The following is a 21558-nucleotide window of genomic DNA, read 5'->3' on the forward strand; positions in this document are numbered from 1 at the left end:
ACTATGAACAAAGCTAGTGGAGGTGATGGAATTCCAGTTGAGCTATTTCAAATCCTGAAAGCTGATGCTGTGAAAGTGCTGCCCTCAATATGCCAGCAAATTTGGAAAACTCAGCAGTGGCCACAGGATTGGAAAAGGACAGTTTTCATTCCAATCCCTAAGAAAGGCAATGCCAAAGAATGCTCAAACTACCACACAATTGCACTTATCTCACATGCTAGTAAAGTAATGCTCAAAATTCTCCAAGCCAGGCTTCAGCAATGCATGAACCGTGAACTTCCTTATGTTCAAGCTGGTTGTAGAAAAGGCAGAGGAACCAGAGATCAAATTGCCAACATCCGCTGGATCATGGAAAAATCAAGAGAGTTCCCCAAAAACATCTATTTCTGCTTTATTGACTATGCCAAAGCCTTTGACTGTGTGGATCCCAATAAACTGTGGAATTCTGAAAGAGATGGGAATACCAGACTACCTGACCTGCCTCTTGAGAAATCTGTATGCAGGTCAGGAAGCAATAGTTAGAACTGAACATGGAACAACAGACTGTTTTCAAATAGGGAAAGGAGTATGTCTGTATATTGTCACCCTGTTTATTTAACTTATATGCAGAGTACATCATGAGAAACGCTGGGCTGGAAGAAACACAAGCTGGAATCAAGATTGCCAGGAGAAATATCTATAACTTCAGATATGCAGATGACACCACCCTTATGGCAGAAAGTGAAGAGGAGCTAAAAAGCCTCTTGATGAAAGTGAAAGAGGAGAGAGAAAAAGTTGGCTTAAAGCTCAGCATTCAGAAAATGAAGATCATGGCATCTGGTCCCATCACTTTATGGGAAATAGATGGGGAAACAGTGGAAACAGTGTCAGACTTTATTTTGGGGGGCTCCAAAATCACTGCAGATGGTGACTGTAGCCATGAAATTAAAAGACGCTTACTCCTTGGAAGAAAAGTTATGACCAACCTAGATAGCATATTAAAAAGCAGAGACATTACTTTGCTGACTAAGGTCTGTCTAGTCAAGGCTATGGTTTTTCCTGTGGTCAGGTATGATGTGGGAGTTGGACTGTGAAGAAAGCTGAGTGCCAAAGAATTAATGGTTTTGAACTGTGGTGTTGGAGAAGACTCTTGAGAGTCCCTTGAACTGCAAGGAGATCCAACCAATCCATTCTGAAGATCAGCCCTGAGATTTCTTTGGAAGGAATGATGCTGAAGCTGAAGCTCCAGTACTTTGGCCACCTCATGTGAAGAGTTGACTCACTGGAAAAGACTCTGATGCTGAGAAGGACTGGGGGCAGGAGGAGAAGGGGACGACAGAGGATAAGATGGCTGGATGGCATCACCGACTCAATGGACATGAGTCTGAGTGAACTCCAGCAGATGGTGATGGACAGGGAGGCCTGGGGTGCTGCAATTCATGGGGTTGCAAAGAGTCAGACATGACTGAGCAACTGAACTGATAAAAAGGTCCATCTAGTCAGGCTGTGGTTTTTCCAGTGGTCATGTATGGATGTGAGAGTCGGACTGTGAAGAAAGCTGAGTGCCAAAGAATTGATGCTATTGAACTGTGGTGTTGGAGAAGACTCTGGAGAGTCCCTTGCACTTCAAGGAGGTCCAACCAGTCCATCCTAAAGGAAATCAGTCCTGGGTATTCATTGGAAGCACTGATACTAAAGCTGAAACTTCAATACTTTGGCCACCTCATGCGTAGAGTTGACTCATTGGAAAAGACCCTGATGCTGGTAGGGATTGAGGGTGTGAGGAGAAGGGGATGACAGAGGATGAGATGGCTGGATGGCATCAGCAACTCGATGGACATGAGTTTGAGTTGACTCTGGGAGTTGGTGATGGACAAGGAGGCCTGAGGTGCTGCGATTCATGGGGTCACAAAGAGTCGGCCATGACTGATCAACTGAACTAACTAACTAATACCATAATAAGCCAAAAAGTTAACATACTCCTGAATACTGTCTTTGTTTTAATGAGCTTGTAGCTTGAAAATTCTAATTAATTCTATGGTTATCAATTACTACAGCCAAGTGTGCATGTGTTGAAAAGTTACTGAGTGTTTTCATGACTCTAATTATAATTCAAGTTAAGATATTTTAACTAGAGTTCATCAACAGTTATTAAATTAGTACTTTGTGAGTGTGTTGCTAGTTCTTTATCACACAATGATCCATGGAAGACAATAAGAGTGTGACTAAAATTTTAGCATCACACAATAGCTTTTAGAAAGGAAAAGGGTAAAGTGTACTGAAGAATATAAGATCAAAGGAAAAATAAAACTTGATATCTTCAAAGTCCAGTGAAAGTGTAATCTTTAGAAAATTATCAAGTGTAGACTTCATATATTTTCTTTGTGAGTTGGTAGTGGTGATGTTGAAACCTCACCAGGTTTGACCACCAGGTTTATTTGGAATTTTTCCTCAATTAAGAGGAGATGCTAAAGCAGAAGCAGAAAGAGAGAAGACAGAAACCTAAGTTTTGTTTTTCTGTGTAAAAGATAAAGAAATGCTAGCTGTGGAAGCTATCATTTATGAGCTAATTGTGAGAGCTGAAAACACTAAAAATAACATTTCACTTTCAAAATACAAGATAGATGTTACACTGCTAACCTAGAAGAGATTTAAAGCACAATAGTATCAAACTACACAAATTTTGGTCACTTTCAGTACAGACTAGAAAGCCACATGATTCTTAGAAAAATTATGGAGCAACTGAGAAAAAGATGTCATAGAGGGCTATTGTACAGGACACAAAATCTCCCCTGTTAACTATCTCATTGTTTTCTAGAAACTACCAATTACCCCTCATCCTGCTAAAACGATCCATATCCACATGGTCACGATAGGGCTTTCTCAGATAGAATAATGTAACCCTACCCTCAGTTACATTTGATTGGTCTTGGAGGAGGCATCTGGCCCCAGCTTAACAAATCACTTTTCTCTGGAAACAGTGCAGATCTAAGAGATTCCTCCTCATTTTAGCTGTTGGCTTGAAAGGAAGTGATGAATTCTTGGGAAATTAATACAAAAACCACTTCCTGTCACAGCAACTGGAAGACAAAGAAGTCGAGTCTGCAATAAGAAAAAATAAAGATGTAGATGTGAACAGAGAAGCAGAGACAAGAGAAAAAGTGTCTGTGGCAATTTACATCCCTGTGTTAATTATTCTTCAGGCTTGGATACATTCGGTTATACTCCATGCTAGTTTAAATCAGTTTTTCATTACTGCAATCAAAAGATTTCTAAATAATATAGAGGGAGAATGCAATAGTGTTGACCAAAAGGGACCAAGTTCAAATGCCCAGAAAAGGAAGAGGACTCTGAAATGATCAGAGACTGTACTCCAAGGTGAAGCAGATTGGATATGACTGATATCAAATTGCTAGTAATCTTGCTACTGGAAAGGAAAAAGAAATAATCAGACACAAGCCAGAAATCCAGATATAGGTAGAACTTTTCTTACCATGGAATGGTCAGATTGGAAGGCCTTAAATAAGCAAGGTCAGTTAAGGTAGACAAGGTTAGTGTCCACATCTGAAAACCAACCTCCAACTTCTGACTGGAGCAGAGGAAGAAGTGCTATGTTCACTTTCTAGATCTTGATTTCAGTAAAATAGAAAGAAGAGACTCCCACATTGGGTTTAGGTCTTGTCTTTCCTGTGACTGATATCTTTTGGTTTATCTGTCTCTTCTAGATACTGTGAGGTTTTTCTACATACAAGTGAAAGATGTTTGGTTGTATCATGTATATTAATCTCTTAATGATCTTCATTTTCTAAGATTGAGTTAAACTTATCTTTGAACATGATAATACCTAAATTATATGAGTAATGAAAGTATAGGAGTATTAACAGCCTTCTAAGACTGGGTCTTAAAAATTCAAGCTAGTCATGGATGACATGTGTCTCTGAAGGCAAATGTCACAGATTATCCAGTTTAAATCTTGTCATATTAATTGATCTGGTACTAAACATACCAAAATGGCTTTGTGAATTACAGCAAAGTTTAAAATGGACATATACTTAATCTGCATTCCTACAGATTGCTATTATTTTAATCACTACATTGATGTGCCAAGAATAACTAAGAAGATCAGTTGCACTGAAAAATCAATTAAATTTAAAAACTATTCAAACTTTAGATAAACAGACCTTAGTCTGTTGATGAATACGAACATCTCTTGGATTTTAAGTGCAATCAGTTCAGTTCAGTTCAGTTGCTCGGTTGTGTCCGACTCTTTGCAACCCCATGAAATGCAGCATGCCAGGCCTCCCTGTCCATCACCAACTCCCAGAGTTTACCCAAACTCATAGCCATTGAGTCAGTGATGCCATCCAATCATCTCATTCTCTGTTGTCCCCTTCGCCTCATGCCCCCAATTTTTCCCAGCATCAGGGTCTTTTCAAATGAGTCAGTTCTTCACATCAAGTGGCCAAAGTATTGGAGTTTCAGCTTCAATATCAGTCCTTCCAATGAACACCCAGGGTTGATCTCCTTTAGGATGGACTGGTTGGATCTCCTTGCAGTCCAAGGGACTCTCAAGAGTCTTCTCAAACACCACAGTTCAAAAGCATCAATTCTTCTGCGCTCAGCTTTCTTTATAGTCCAACTGTCACATCCATACATGACTACTTGAAAAACCATAGCCTTGACTAGACGGACCTTTGTTGACAAAGTTAATGTCTCTGCTTTTTAATATGCTGTCTAGGTTGGTCATAACTTTCCTTCCAAGGAGTAAGTGTCCTTTAATTTCACGGCTGCAATCAGCATCTGCAGTGATTTTGGAGCGCCCCCCCCTCCCCGCCAAAAAATAAAGTCAGCCACTGTTTCCACTGTTTTCCCATCTATTTGCCATTAAGTGATGGGACCAGATGCCATGATCTTAGTTTTCTGAATATTGAGCTTTAAGCCAACTTTTTCACTCTCCTCTTTCACTTTCATCAAGAGGTTCTTTAGTTCTTCTTCACTTTCTGCCATAAGGGTGGTGTCTTCTGCATATCTGAGGTTATTGACATTTCTCCCAGAAATCTTGATTCCAGCTTGTGCTTAATCCAGCCCAACATTTCTCATGATGTACTCTGCATATAAGTTAAAAAAGCAGGGTGACAATATACAGCCTTGATGTACTCCTTTTCCTATTTGGAACCAGTTTGTTGTTCCATGTCCAGTTAAGTGCAATAGGATCAGGATAACACAGAGTTACTGAACCAGTTAATTCCATAGTATCTAATACTGTGTACCTCTAAGTTTACTGAGAAAATGTTCTAAGATGATGATATGCTGTGCAAGGTTTTCATAGAATGAAAAAATACTGAATTTGGGGAATAAAAAGTAGTAATCAAAATTCTGGGTTTTTTAGTCCATGAATGCAAGCAACTTAGAGTCTCTGAACTTCTTTTTTTAATGAAATAAAATAAATATTACCTTTCCTGTCTCTGTAAAAAGGTGGCAGTGAAGAAGCCTAACAGCACTGGAGAAAACTCTCTGCAAAAAAAAATAAAATAAAATACAAATAAAAAATTAAAGGAAGACACATTCCACTCTCAGTCTCTAAGGGTCTCCAAGTTTCCAGCTAATAAGCAGGACTGAAACTGCTGGAAAGTGAGATTGGAAACAAAAAATCAGGAATCCATAAATAGATTTAGACATAGCAGAAGAGGAAGATGCTTTTATGATGAGACTTTAAATGTGCCACAATGACTCCTCTGATTAAAATCAAAATAATAAAAGAGGACCTTGTCTTCTTACTTACTAATACTCCAAGTCCCCAAAATGAAATATATATCCACTTGACAAGATGAATTACCAATTATAAATGATCTTAGTCTGTGAGCTCATATCTAATGGCAGAGTTAAATTCATATGTGAAAATATGTGATATGTAATGTGATTAATTTCATAACATAAGTGCAAACTTCAGTGAGAGCAAGAGAAGGGAGGTAGAATTGGGAAAAGCTTTTCTTAGAACAGGCTTCCTGCCTGAAGGTATGAGAAAAGAATTGGCATGAGAAAATTAAATACCTCAGAAAGGAATATATAAAATATAGGATTATGATAGAAAGGGAAAATAAGGGTTTGAGAAAATTTATTGCTTTACTAATAAGCACCTCTACTTTATTTTTCTTGAACACCTTAGAAGAATAACTATCATTTTTTCCAAGATATACTCACAGTTAATTTTCACACTAGGTAAAAGCATCTCACATCATCTCAGTTTCAACATTGGTCATATGTAAACCTGTTGCTATCACAAACCAGCTGACAATTCATGGAATTTCTCCTTAGTGGCCCAAATGCAAGTGTCCTGATTTCTAGACTTATATAATAATTTCTTTGCTGAGTTGCCAGATTTTTATACCTCCTTGCCTTTCAATTTCACGTATAAATTTTCTTGGATAAACAGAAAAGCCCTAGAGGATTTTCCTTGTTCTCGACTGCTTCAAGAAAATAGAATTTTAAAATAGCTATAGTTTGTCCAATGGAGAGAGAGAGAGATAACTTTCAAACAGTTACAGCTCTTCTAAATATCCTAGCAGCATACTCATTATTTGCATTAAAGTTAAAAAAAAAAAAAAGGCAGAACAAATAGAACTTACATCCATCTGAGGTAACACATTTCATTATATTTTATTATCCCCAAATCAATTCCTAAAGCAATGTGTGAATTAAAATGTTTTATCCAGCATTTTCAAGAAACCAATTTAAAATTACACAGCTTATAACAAATTGCCAGAAATACTGCAAGCAGCCATTAATTTACTCTAAACCAATTAAATTCTACATTAATACATGCAGTAATATACATGTACTTGTTTCTAATTTCCTTTTGTAATTAGGCATGGGTACAAGGCATAGACTGACTTGACAAAAAAAATTTTAATCCTCTTGTTTGATCTCTTCTTGTCCTCTCTGGCCCCTACTGCTAAGCGGCATAAGTCACTTTGACCAGCATCACCTTCATTTTTCATTTATAAGAGAAATTTCTTTTAAGCAGTCATCTATACTATGTAGTGAGTTTCTAGGTGTCCTGAGATTGCCTTTTGTTTAGGAGTCATTTCATCCTGAAATCCATGGGGAGGGACTCCAAGAAGGTTAACGAAAAGTACATGATAAGTGTTCCAGAACTTAAGGTCAACAATATGGGAAAAACAAATGCAAATTGCAATAGTTCATAGTCAAGATCAGTTATATGTTAGGCTTCTCCAGGGAAAAAGAACCAATAGATTAAATTACTCATCCACATTTTTTCAGACACACCCGGAAATAATGTTTAATCTGGGCACTACACAGCCAATCAAGTTGACAAATAAAATTAGTCATCACAATTTCACTCCTGGTCAACCTGGTACCCATACATATGTTTTAAAAACATACTTAATACCCAAATAAAGACAATAACAAGGTCAAATATATGCATAACTTAACTATCCTTCATAAAACTAAAAGTCCAATAATTCCTTGCCCAGAAGAGGGGATACATTTGTTGAGTGATGTTTACTGTTCTCCTTGATATCTCATAACCTAAATGTTATAATGTAAAATTAGCAATACTTAAATGCTATGACATAAAGCCAATACATCTTATGTTACATGATAAGGGAATGAAAGAAAAAAATAAGTATTTCTACACACATACCACACACACAAATGTAGTATTCGTGGCAAAATAAGAAGGAATTACTAGAGACAATTCTAGTCATTTCTGTATCTGTTCATGTAGTCATAGCTGGTATTTATATGTACTTTCTTCCACTACTCATACTGAATTCTCTTTACCTCCATCAAGTATCTAAGTTGGTCATGGTTATTTATTTGGTGATGTGACTCAAAGTTTCATTCCTAAGGGTCTGGGCCATTGTAGTCCTGCCTGGACTGAGGTGTTGCAGTTTCCATTGACCTTAATTACAACGAATGGTAATACTAAGAGATGACCTAAGGCATCCTCTGTATTTCATTCACACACTTTGTAACCTTCATGGGAGAGTAATAGCCTAATTTCCCCTTAGTAGCTGGGATCAATCACCAGGGCCACATGTTAACTCCCTTCTTTGCCTTTGAATTTACTTGTCTTTGCCTCCTTTCTTTGAATACCTTCCTTTACATTAAACCAAGGCATGTTATTTTGCCTGCTGATTCAGAGGTACAAAGAGGCTAAGGTGGTCAAGTGATATTCTAAACTCCAGTTCAAGTGAATCATTATTGTGTCTCCTGGTGGGAGGATTTCTCCCTCTGGAACTAAGACCTCTAAGCCAGCAGAGTGTAAAGCTGTTTGAATAGGAGTTTGTTGGTGGGTCAGTAGGAGTAATACTGAGTGGTGCCACTCCCATTTCCAACCATTAATTCCAATATACCTGAATCCTGGCCCTCAGAGAAATAGCCCCATATACTGAACATTGATTCAGAACAAAAACAGTCTTCTAGAAAATCTTGCCCCAGCCCTGCAAAGTATTAAAACCTAGCTGATACTGCAACTTAGTCTTCAAAAGACCATTCTGCTTGCTCTTTTAGGCCAGCTGCTTCATGTGGTGAGGAACACAGTAAGACCACTGAACCCATGAGCGTGGCCCCTTCGCTACACTTCACTGTGAAGTGAGTTTCTTGATCAGAACCAATGCTGCGTGGAATTCCATTCTATTCTGTTCTTCAAAATTGGAGAAGGAAATGGCAATCCACTCCAGTACTATTGCCTGGAAAATCCCATGGACAGAGGAGCCTGGTAGGCTAACGTCTTAAGACATTTTATAAGTCTGTGAATGGTAGTTTTGGCAGAGAAACATTGTGTGCAGGGAAAACAGATCTGCAACCAGAATAAGTTTCTATTCTAGTAAGAACAAAATAATGCCCCTTCCGTAATGAAATCTATCCAATGTAGTCAACCTGCCACTAGGCAGCCGACTGGTCACCCTGTGAACAGTGCTGTATCAGAAGATCAGTATTGGTCTCTCTGCTACTGGGGAATTGGGCACTAGCCTTGCCAGTGGCCAGCTCAGCCTTAGTGAGTGCAAGTCCATGTTGCTGAGTCCATGCATAACCTCCACCACTGCCACCGTGTCCACTTTGTTCCTAAGCCCACTGGATGATGAAAAGAGTGGCTAAGGAAAGACAGACTGGCATTAACAAAACAAGCCATCCTATCCACCTGATTTAAAGTTCTCTGCTGATATTACCCTTTGATGAGCATTCACTTGGAACACAAACATTTTCACGTTTGTTGCCCATTCAGAGAGATCTATCCACATACCTTCACCACATTTTTTGTCACTAATATTCTAATAATTCTCCTTCCAAGTCCCTGATTATCCAGCCAAATCACTGGCCACAGGCCATGAAGCAGTATATAACCACAAGCCAAACTATTTCTCTTTCCAAGCAAAATGAACAACACAGTGCACTCTCTAAGTTCTAGAAGGAACTACCACTGAAGGATTTCCCTTCAACCATTGTCCTTCAGGGATGTTCCAGTGAGGAACTATTGTACTACAGCTGTTCATTTTCAGGTGATATCTGCATATTGTGCAGAATCATTTGTAAATCAGGCCTACGTCTTCTTTTCCTCTGTCAGCTGATCTTAGAGAACTCCCCATGAAGCCACAAGTGCAGGTCAGACAAGAGAAGGCAGTGTAACAGGAATGGGGACCATGGTCATTTGGGCTGCTTCTTCATGTAAATATTTTCTTATGCCTTCAGGGCCTGCTTGGGCCCAATCACAAATATACTACTTCCATTTGATGACAGACGTTGCCATGCATGCCCAGCTTTGTGGCTTGGTGGGTCAAATAACACCCAGCACATGAAGGATAGCTTAGGTTCTGTAGTAATTTGGTGGTCCATAGTTAAGTATTTAGTTTCTGCTAACATCCAGCAGCAGGCCAAGAGCTGCTTCTCAAAAGAAGAGTCATTATCTGCAGATAATGGCTAAACCTTCCTCCAAAATCCTAAAGACCTGTGTTATAATTCACCTTTAGGTATGTGAGACCTATCCATCATGACTTGATCTCTAAAAGGCCTTCATATCTATCACCTAGAGGAAAATATGATGCTGTGACTGATCTAATCAGTGATTAGAAATTATATGAAGATCCCAAATTTTAATTTGCACACATTTTAAAATCTTATATTGGCCTCATAAACCCATTTGGAGAATAAGCACCATACATTATGAAAATTCAAGAAGAATTCTAAAACACAAGAAGTACTTAGACTGTAAATTATTTTTAGGGTAACATTTTAGCTTTTGTCCATCTACAGCATAATTGTTAATTTAGGCTAAATTCTTTTCAGTATTTCATTTGAGTATCTCTTGCTTAAATACTGCTCTAGTTTACTTTTATTTTGTTTTGTTTTTTTAGTACTCTGTAGCAGGTATCTTATTTGCTACAGCTTTTCACTGTTACTTGTAGGAATTCCAGAAAATTATCAGTCTGTGTTTCTTGTCAGTGATTCACATAATCCAAGTTAGCCACACTAGTATTCTCTTTCTGTATTAATTCTGGATTAGCACATCCTTGGGCTTCCCTGGCAGCTCAGAGGGTAAAGCGTCTGCCTACATTGTGGGAGACCTGGGTTTGAACCCCGGATCAGGAAGATCCCCTGAAGAAGGAAATGGCAACCCACTCCAGTACTCTTGCCTGGAAAATCCCATGGACTAAGAAGTTTGGTAGGCTACAGTCCATGGGGTCGCAAAGAGTCAGACACTACTGAGCAACTTCATTTACCCTTAGCACATCCTTGTTCTTCCTAACTTGCCAAATTTCACTTAACTAGATTTCCAATTGTGGGATGTGTATATAAATATAATAATACACCTTTATCTTTATACCTTGGAAGGCAAACCCCATCCCTGTCTAACACTGATAATTCAAGCACCATTGGATTTTCTGGATCATATGCTATAATTGGTGAAGCAACTTGGACCTGTTGCAGACTCTTTTCTTGTTCTAGATTCTATGTAAAATGACTAGGTTTTTGGGTCACTTGGTAAATGGGCTTGAGTAGCACAGCCAAATAAGGAATATGTTGTCTCCAAAATTCAAAGAGGCCTAATAGGTACTGGGCCTCTTAGTGGGTTGTAGGAAGGGTCAGATATAACAGCTTATCCTTTACCTTAGAAAGAAAGTGAACTCGCTCAGTCATGTCCGACTCTTTGAGATCACATGGACTGTAGCCTACCAGGCTCCTCTTCCCATGGATTCTCCAGGCAAGAGTACTGGAGTGGGTTGCCATTTCCTTCTCCAGGGGATCTTCCTGACCCAGGGATCGAACCCAGGTATCCCACATTCCAGGCAGATGCTTTAACCTCTGAGCTACCAGGGAACCTCTACCTTAGAAAAGATACCTCTACATGCCCCCACATCAATGGAGCCTTATAATTTCACTGAGGTAGACAGAAGATCCATGAACTGTAGGGAGATTTATTTCCTGCCTTCTGACATACAAATACCTTGAGTTTACATATAAACTCAAGTTGACATACAAAAACCAATGAGTTTAGATTGGTTGCTACTTCTTGCTTTCTAGATCCAACAGCATAAGGTCATCAGTGTGATTGACTAGTGTGGTATCTTGGGGAAGGGAAAGAAATCAAGATTCCTGCAAACTAAATTATGACACTGGTCTGAAGAGCTGACACACCCCTAAGGTAGAGCAGTGAGTGAAGGTGTATTGTGTGCCTTGTCAGATAGAAGCACACTAAGATGGGAGAAAAAGATGAGAAAAAGGCATTTGCCAGCTCAGTAACAGCATATCAGGTACCAGGGAATGTGTTAATTGCCCAAGATACAAAACCATATCTGGTACAGCAGTCACAATTTGGAGTCATACATGGTTAAACTTCTGATAACCCACTGTCATTCTCCAAACTCCATCTGCCTTCTGCATAGGTCAAATGGGAGAGCCGAATGGAGGTGTGGTGGGAATCAACATACCTGAATCCTTCAAGCCCTTGCTGGTGGCACTGATCTCTGCAATCTCTCCAGGAATGCAGTGTTGCTTTTGATTTACTATTTTGCTAGATAGGGGAAGTTCTAAAGACTTTCACTTGGCCCTTCCCACAATAATAGCCCTAATTCCATAAGTCAGGGGACCAATGTGGAGATCTTGTCAGCTATTCAGTATGTCTATTAAAATTATGCATCCTTCAACTGGGGAAATAACCACAAGATGGGTTCTGGGACCCACTGGACCTGCTGTAAGATGGACGTGAGCTAAAACTCCATTGCTCATCTGATCTCTATAAACTCCTTTGCAAACTGGTGGGGCAGTGATGGCTTGAATTTCCTGGAATTAGTGTCAGTTTAAAGTCAATGTCTAACAGCCCCTAAAAGGTCCGATTATTTCTTTTTCCCCAACATAGAGTTACCCTGGTTAAAAAAGGAAAAGTCATAGGAAAGACTGGGGAAAGTTTTAGTTGTATAACTTTGGTAGTGTACCAAGGGTCTTACCTCAAAGGAATCCACCTTTCCCTTCATTCAGAGTATTCTGGGTCTGTAAATTAACTCAAGTCTGTCAACTGATTGAGAGTCTATAAATCTTTGGTTTTATAATTCAGGTTACACTTGATCTCTTGACCTAGAACTTTTCTGATTCTACAGATCAAGTAGAATTTGTAGGCTCCCTATCAATATTTCATACCTAGGAACACTATGATTATTTTACGAACACTATAGGACCAAGAGAGTCAGACTATTCTCACTGCTGCTTTGACTCCATTGTCCATTATGGCAATAATGCCCACCTGCCTTTGGCAGTTGGTGCCACAACTTGGCTCCTGCCACACTTAGCCCCTGCCACACTTGGCCCCTGCCAGTTATTCCTGTTGCATTTAAGTTTCCCAGTTCAGCAATTGCAGTTCTCCCTGTGAGGTCTGGCCTACAGAGAAGTGTGATCACAAAGCTTTTTAAGGAGTCTGGGACTCCCTTCACAAATTTATTTCTTACAGTACTGGTGAAAGGTGTGTCTTCTGGACCATTCCATAATAGACTAATAGGTCTTAAATGACAAATACATTGTAACATTCCAATTTGCTTAAGCCTTTGAAGCCCCTCCTCTACATTCATTAAATCCAGGCATTTTCAACTCACTCATCAGTTCAAATCAGTTCAGTTGCTCAGCGGTGTCCGACTTTTTGTGATCCCATGAATCGCAGCACGCCACGCCTCCCTGTCCATCACCATCTCACGGAGTTCACTCAAACTGATGTCCATCGAGTCGGTGATGCCATCCAGCCATCTCATCCTCTGTCGTCCCCTTCTCCTCCTGCCCCCAATCCCTCCCAGCATCAGAGTCTTTTCCAATGAGTTAACTCTTCGCATGAGGTGGCCAAAGTACTGGAGCTTCAGCTTTAGCATCATTCCTTCCAAAGAACACCCAGGGCTGATCTCCTTCAGAATGGACTGGTTGGATCTCCTTGCAGTCCAAGGGACTCTGGAGTCTTCTCCAACACCATAGTTCAAAAGCATCAATTCTTTGGCGCTCAGCTTTCTTCACAGTCCAACTCTCACATCCATACATGACCACTGGAAAAACCATAGCCTTGACTAGACGGACCTTTGTTGGCAAAGTAATGTCTCTGCTTTTGAATATGCTACCTAAGTTGGTCATAACTTTTCTTCCAAGGAGTAAGTGTCTTTTAATTTCATGGCTACAGTCACCATCTGCAGTGATTTTGGAGGCCAAAAAATAAAGTCTGACACTGTTTCCAATGTTTCACCATCTATTTCCCATGAAGTAATGGGACCAGATGCCATGATCTTCATTTTCTGAATGTTGAGCTTTAAGCCAACTTTTTCACTCTCCTCTTTCACTTTCATCATGAGGCTTTTTAGTTCCTCTTCACTTTCTGCCATAGTGGGTCACCTTTTGGTCCATATTTCAGTCAACCAACCAAAGAAACTTTCAGAGCCCTTCTAACCCCCACAGGGCTTCCCTGGTGGCTCAGTGGTATAGAATTTGCCTGCCAATGCAGGAGACACAGGTTTAATCCCTGAGTCAGGAGAATCCCCTGGAAAAGGAAATGGCAGCTCACTCTAGTATTCTTGCCTGGGAAATTCCATGGATAGAAGAGCCTGTCAAGCTATGGTCCATGGGGGTCACAAAAGAGTTAGACATGTCTTAGCAACTAAATAACAACAAACTCCCCAAGCTATGACATCAAAAGTAGGATCTTTACCTAGTGAGCCCATATCAATAAATTCAGCCTGATTCAGCTTTATGTTCTTTCTACCATTATCCCACATCCTTGTATCCATTCCCATACATGTTCCCTATATCTCTGTCTGTATAAACTGGAAAACTTGAGTAGTTCTTTTGGAGTATAATGCATCTTTTTACTGGTCACACATTATACCTCATATTTACAGACCTACCAGGACCTGAGCCTAGTTAAAGTCTAAAAGAGGGGTGATAGGAGTGGGTCCTTAGCAGACTCTGGTAGAGATTCACCAGAATTTAGTGGTCCAGAGTCCCCAGCTTCATTATAATCTTCACGCATGTCCCCATCCCAACATATAACCCCATTATTTCCCAATAAATGCCCTCACTTCATCAGGAGACACCCTGTGAATCTGGGAGTTCAATTTACATTATAATTCAGTAGTTGCAGGATGAGGTTCTACATTTGATTTTCAGCAAATTTCAGCTCTGTACTATAGGAGATAAGGGTCCTTCAGGATATACATAGAAGTTCTTAGGTTATTTATGTAGTGCTTGAGCTAAGAATTTGAATCCCTGAGCTCATCTCTTGTCACTTTGTCAGCTATATTAGAAGCCAATGTCATTATATTCATTAAATTTCCAAAAACGTTCAAAAGTATCACATAAAGTGACACCTAGCTCCTTGCTTCTTATAAGTGATTGATTAGGAATACCCAATGCTAACTAGAGACCCAAGAAAGCTATGGTGTCATTCAGTCTAAATCTAAATGCCTGAAAATCAGGATAGCCTATGGTGTAAATTCTAGTTTGAGGGTCAGAAGAGATGAGAGGACAGGAGAGGAGAGAACAGGAGAAGGGCTATCCCAGCTTAAGCAGTGAGACAGGTAAAAAGAATTAAGAGAGATGAGTTCTTCCTTCCTCCATCTTTTGCTCAGTTCAAGTCTTCAAAGCTTTGGACGATGGCCACCCATATTGAGGAAGGCTACCGGCTTGCTTGAGTCCACTAATTCAAATGCTAACCTCATCTAGATACATCCTTACAGATAACACCCAGAAACACTATTTCATCTGGGCACCCTGTGACCAGTCAAGCTGACACATAAAATTAACGATCACAATTAATATGTCATCCTTAGCTTTACATTTTCAATTATATATAGAAACTGATCTCCAATCCAGGATATTAATATTCTTCTGAAATTCATTCAAAAATAAAGAATATTGACCAACTGTATAAGAGTTACCACATTAATTTCTAATAGCCTACTAAAAATTCTCATTTGGGCCCAAAACAAGGATACTGAAATTTCTATAAAAATCAATTTGAGTAAAATTTATTATTCCAAGAAAGTTTCAAGTATTTAGTATAGGGAAAGGAAAATAATGGTACTGAGTTCCTACTAGATTCTTTAAGTGGATTTGCTTATGGATTTTTTACCAAAAGAAACTTAGCTAATGAGGAAATATATATTCAGAGTTTCCATAATTTGCCGGTGTCACACACTTGTGGCAAGAGTTGAAATTCAAATCTTCCTCTAATCCCAAGCCTATGTTCTTTAGAAAATAGAAACCTTCTATAGAATGAGTCACTCTTTCTATTTGGGAAACTTTACTGTCCGTACATATATAGACATCTCGTGCACTTGAATACAAATACTGCATTCTGCTCTTTTTTTTTTTTTCCACATGATTATAGCAAAAATATTTCTCTATGTATAAATTCAGGCTCTAAAATGCTAAATGCTAACATCTTTCTAATGTGTGTTATTGCTAGTTTTTTTTAGGCACTATACTTTTTTCAGGCATTTCCCTAATATTAGGCATCTAAATTGCTTCTGAGTTCCTTTTATTATAGATAAGTACAAATAAAGTATTCATTCCCTTAGATTTTGTTTCTATTGAGCTATTTCTTTAAGATACAGTTTTAGTTATGAAATTCATGAGAGGAAATGATAGAAACAGCTATGTAGCTCTTACTATACACTGCTCTTTTTTTTTTTTCCTCAAACAGATGGACTAATTTAAAATGAAATATTGCTACTTTTAAAAGAAGCCATTGTCAACACTCATATTCTACAATAGGGAGAAAAATATCAAGCTTCAGGAATTTATCACTCCAAGTGTTGTAGTGAATTGCCCTTGAAAAAGATAGTGACAGACCTCCTCCTCTCCCTTGAATTATATTGCATCCCAGAGGACTGAAATGGTCATTAATTTTTAATATTATCGCTTCTCAGTGAAAAGTATAATGAATTTTCCTTACATATTCCTGTAGGATCGAAGTCCTAGAAATTCTGAGATTTCAAGGCATCTATAGTGAGTCTAGAAAATATTAACCAGCTGCTGAGTTCCTGAAGGAGATTATATAGCAGGAATATGAGCAATTATCACCCACACATCAATTACCATAATAAAAACTATGGAGGTCTGTACAATGCTTTCCTGTTGAGACAATACTTTCTCATCTTTTGATCTTGGAGAAGGCAGGGGTTGGGGGAGGGTAAATTACACTGGCTTGGGATTTGTGAGATACAGAGAACTGTATGCCATGAATAAAGCTTGTGTCTATGTCCTTGCTGAAGCTAACAGTCTCATTAGATTAAAAAGACATCACACATTAAAAATTAGCTGTATGCCAAAGAGGGTAACATTAAATACCTTACAAGCAAAAAAATATAATAAGTGTCAGAATATGAAAGAAGAAAAATTTAATTGTTCTTGACTTGAGTGATCAAGGTAGTTATTATTGCTGAGGTATGGAAACTGCTTTTCAGAAAAGTAAGTGGTGCATGTCCCAGTTATACTCTGGCCATTCTCCTATCCTCCCGTCATCACCTCAGTGCACCTGATCCAGGCCTTTGGGAGCATCCAAGTGGTTTCCTTTAGGAAGGTCAGCCAAGTTCTGGAATCTCACACTTCCTTGGCCATCTCTGGAAGTAGACTTTTTAGCAACTTGAGAGCATAGGGCTGTGCCCAGTGATCCTCCACCACTCTATAATAAAAGATTTCTCCTGCATCAAAACCAGCCAACACCTAAAAACTCTGGTCATGCCTGAGTATGAAAAATATCAGACTATAATAATCAGGCAGTGAAAGTTGCTGCTGACTCAGGGAGAAAACTAAGTGCATCCATTCATTCAATAAATACTTATTGAATACCTGCAAGACATCTGGTATTGGGTGCTTATACACATCATTGAAACATGAAGGAAAAATGTAGCACTTAATTCTGAATATAGGACAGAAAATAGTCACATAATTTATCTGCAGTAAGAACAAAGAAAATAACTTACTCCAATCCCCTTATTATGAATATTAAGCAACTAGACTTCTGGTTCAAGATGGTGGAGTAAAAGGACATGTGCTCATTTCCTCCTGCAAGAGCACCAAAAATGCAACTAGCTGTTGAACAATCATTGGCAGGAGGACACTGGAACCTACCAAAAAAAAGATACCCCATGTCCAAAGACAAAGAAGCCACAGGAAGAGGGTAGGAGGGGTGCAATCATGATAAAATCAAATCTGATACCCACTGGGTGGGTGACCCATAAACTGGAAAACAATAATATCAAAGAAGTCCTCCCACTGTCATGAAGGTTCTGAACCCCATGTCAGGCTTCCCAACCAGAGGAATTGACAAAGGGACTGGGAATCTCCAGGGAATCTGATCTTGAAGACCAGCGGGATATGATTGTAAAAATTCCACGGGACTGGGGGAAACCAAGACTCCAGTCTTGGAGGACACAAACAAAATCTTACTCACACCAAAACCCAGAGGAAAGGAGCAGTGATCCCACAGGTGACTGCATATCAAGTACCTAAGGCCATCAAAATGACTTACTCCAGGTTGATAGGTAGTTAAGGTCCAAGCCAGATCTTAGAACTCAAATCATCTTCTTTGCTAATTCATCATACCCAAAGGTTCCATGAAGATGCTTTCATAACTTTTGCCTTGTTGAAATTTTCAGTTCTCTTCCCTGAAAGAAATTGTGAAAAATGTCTCTCAATGCAAAAGTACTTTTTGTTATCTTTTTTCTTATTATATTCCATGGTTATAAATTCTTCATTATCTAATATTTATTCTTCAATGAAGTGAACATGAGTAACTAGGTAAACATCTACAGTGTTTCATGAACCATTATAGGGGCTCAAATAGTGGAACAATTATTAAAGCTGTATTACTCAAGACAGCCACTGGCCAGATGTGGCTAATTGATTTAAATTTTGAATTTAAATCACATAAAATTAGATATTCAGTTCCTCAGTTGCATTAATTGTGTTTCACATGTTCAGTAGCCACAGGTAGCCAGTGGCTACTGTATTGAACAGTGAAGATATACAACATATCCATCACTGCAGTTCTATTGCCATGTTGTATTGGAGTAATGAACCCACTTTCCACCCTGCATTGTAAAGAATAAATTAACTTGCAAAAAATTCATCTTTCCCAACACATTCTGCCTTGAGTAATAAAATATTTGCATAAAGATATGCAGGAAGGATTTTACTGAGAAGCAATACAAGGGAAATACAATCATCTCATGTTTTCTTGCTTTCCTATGTGCAGAACTGAATGCTTAAATGACATTCTTTAAATGCTGCAGATGCTCAAAGTCTTTCTTTCATATAATGCGAGTTTGAAAGCTTTTCCATAAGTCATGTCAAATGGTTTATGGGGAAATAGCATTATTCTTCCCTGGTGGCTCAGCAGTAAAGAACCCACCTGCAATGCAGCAGATGCTGCAGGAGCCATGGGTTTGATTCCTGTATTGGGAAGATCCCCTAGAGAGGGGAACAGCAACCCACTCCAGTATTCTTACCTGGAGAATTCCATGGACAGAGGAGCCTGGCGGACTACAGTACATAGGGTTTCAAAAGAGTTGGACATGACTTAGCAAGCAAACAATAACAACAACCAAGCATTACCATTCACCATAATACTTACTCTCTAGCACATATATTAAATATAAAACAAGTAATATATACTAAAGAAAACACATATGATTATTTAGGAAGAAAAGTTATTTCCAAGTGGCTATTCAAATGAAAAACCATAAGAAGAAAAAGATAATATTTTTGACTATGAATATTAAATTGGGCATGTCCTTTTTCCAAAAGTAGAGAATTTTGAAGAAAATCATGGAAACCTAAAAATACTTTCATGCAATAACATTATAGTTGTAAAAATTTTAGAAAACCTAAATGACCATCAATATAATATTAACAAAACAAAATATTCACTTCTACAAAAATATCATATTAGATAGACATAAAAGAATGACTAAAACAAATGAAAACATTGTCTCCTCCCAAGAAGGAACAGTATTATTTCACATAAAGGAAATAAAAAGTGTGCATATGCAGAAAAGGAAAGATAACCCTAAGTACTAATGTTGGTCAGTAGTATTTATTTACCCTGTAAATAAATAAATAGTATTTATTTACTCTGGTCAATAGTATTTATTCTGGTTGTCTACTATTCTCTATTTCTCTCTTGCCCGCTCTCTTTTGGTCTCTATCTCTGTCTCCTCACCTGTCTTTGCTGATTGCTTTTTTGATATTGAACGTGTACTACTATGGTGTGCGTGTGTGCATGGTCCGTTGTTTCCAACTCTTTGTGACTCTATGGACTGTGGTCCACCAGACTCCTCTGTCCATTGGATTCTCCAGGCAAGAATGCTAGAGTGGTTTACCATTTCCTCACTATTAGTATAATGTAAAATGTGTTTTCTTAGGGAAAAAAAAATGATTTCCCTAACTGGATGCCATTTTAGTACAGAGTTCGAATAACAAATACATGATTGTATAAACAAACAAATAAACAGAAATAAATTTAATTAACTTTCCCAACATGCCTAAAATACAGTTTTGGGACACTGTTAATAAATGAAATAGAGTTTACTTTTGAGTATACTATACCAAACAAGAAGTCCATGGGGTCGCAAAGAGTCAGACATGACTGAGCAACTGAACTGAACTGAATACCAAACAAATCTATAAAGAATCAAGCTTTTTTTAGTTACTAGCCTTCATTAATAGTATAAAAGGGCCAATGAGAAGAGCAAGGAGAATTTAGAAATTTAAAAAATAAAACTAAGGATATATAGATTTATACTATGGCACTGTGTCCTGAGAGACAGAACTATTGCCCAAGTTTGAGTTTTAATTAGATTTTTAAAACCTTGAAGGTGAAACAAAAACAAAGAAAAAAAATCAATAATGGTAAACAAAGCAGTTTACATGTTCATCAGTCAGGTTACCAGCTTTGTATATCTTTTTAAAAAAAATATTTTCTGTGCAAATTGCAGACAATAAATGAATTTTCTAAAGAATACCTTTTAAAAGAAACTGAAATATTGTAAATTTTTCTTTCCATTTACTTTGAACCTTAATGAGATCAGGTTCCTATGGTTATTACAAATTGGGGAGGAAAGAAAGAAGAATAGATGAAGTGGGTGGTGATGGGAGGAAAAGGCCTGAACCATTTCAGTAGAGTAAAGATCAATTTCATTTTAATATAATTTTTAATGGTTGTTCAAACTCCTATAATGCATCTACACAAAAGACTTCAGTTAATGTGTGTGTGTATTTTGAGCAGTTCCCCTCTTCGACCCTCTAGTTTAATTTCCGTTCTTCAAATGAGATGAATGGAGCGTGAAGCAGGTCATATCTCAATGCTGACACATGGGTTGCTGATAGAACTCACAGCCTGGAGAAGAAGCCAGTTTGGAGATTAAATCAAAGCAGCTCTGAATAGATGGGAGGTCAGCCAGGGCCAGCTTTGACATTTGATAGGACCTTGTGATCAATCAGACCTTTCTTCATTCTTGCAGTCTTCCTTATGACAGTGGCCCTAAAAAACAGATGGGCTGTGTTTCAGAGTACAGGAGAAGCACTAGATTGTGAAAGGAGATAGGTGTCAGTACTACCAAAGGGACAACTGTTATTTGAAGCAGCCAGAAAATCAGAAGGCCCTGCTTTGCTGAAATTGCTATGTTAAAATGTGCCTTCCATGATGCGGAATTTGAGCCTTGAGAATGGTGAGATAATTTTAAACGGCTTTTAAAAATTTCTTACCTCCTAGCCATTAAACTCTATACTTTGAACTTTCCTGATATCCTAAAATTAAATTTTAGCCAGTCTTTATGAACAATCTGTGTTTCCAGCAAAGCCAAGCTTAGTCTTTGCTGTATTTCTTTGTTTCTTTGTTTTCTGGGGCACACACACACACACACACATAAAACTAGCACGTGATAACCTTTGGAAGAAAGGAATCAGAGGGCATTAATGTGCAGCACTTGCTGGCTGGGGATCTGAACATGGTTTCAGGAAATCCCCATCACATTACCAAGAGGGTCATGAAAAATGAATAGCACTGGAGCAGCACCGTGACAGACT

Source organism: Ovis canadensis, chromosome 1 (assembly GCF_042477335.2).
Source record: "Ovis canadensis isolate MfBH-ARS-UI-01 breed Bighorn chromosome 1, ARS-UI_OviCan_v2, whole genome shotgun sequence".
In the NCBI taxonomy this organism is placed as follows: Eukaryota; Metazoa; Chordata; class Mammalia; order Artiodactyla; family Bovidae; genus Ovis; species Ovis canadensis.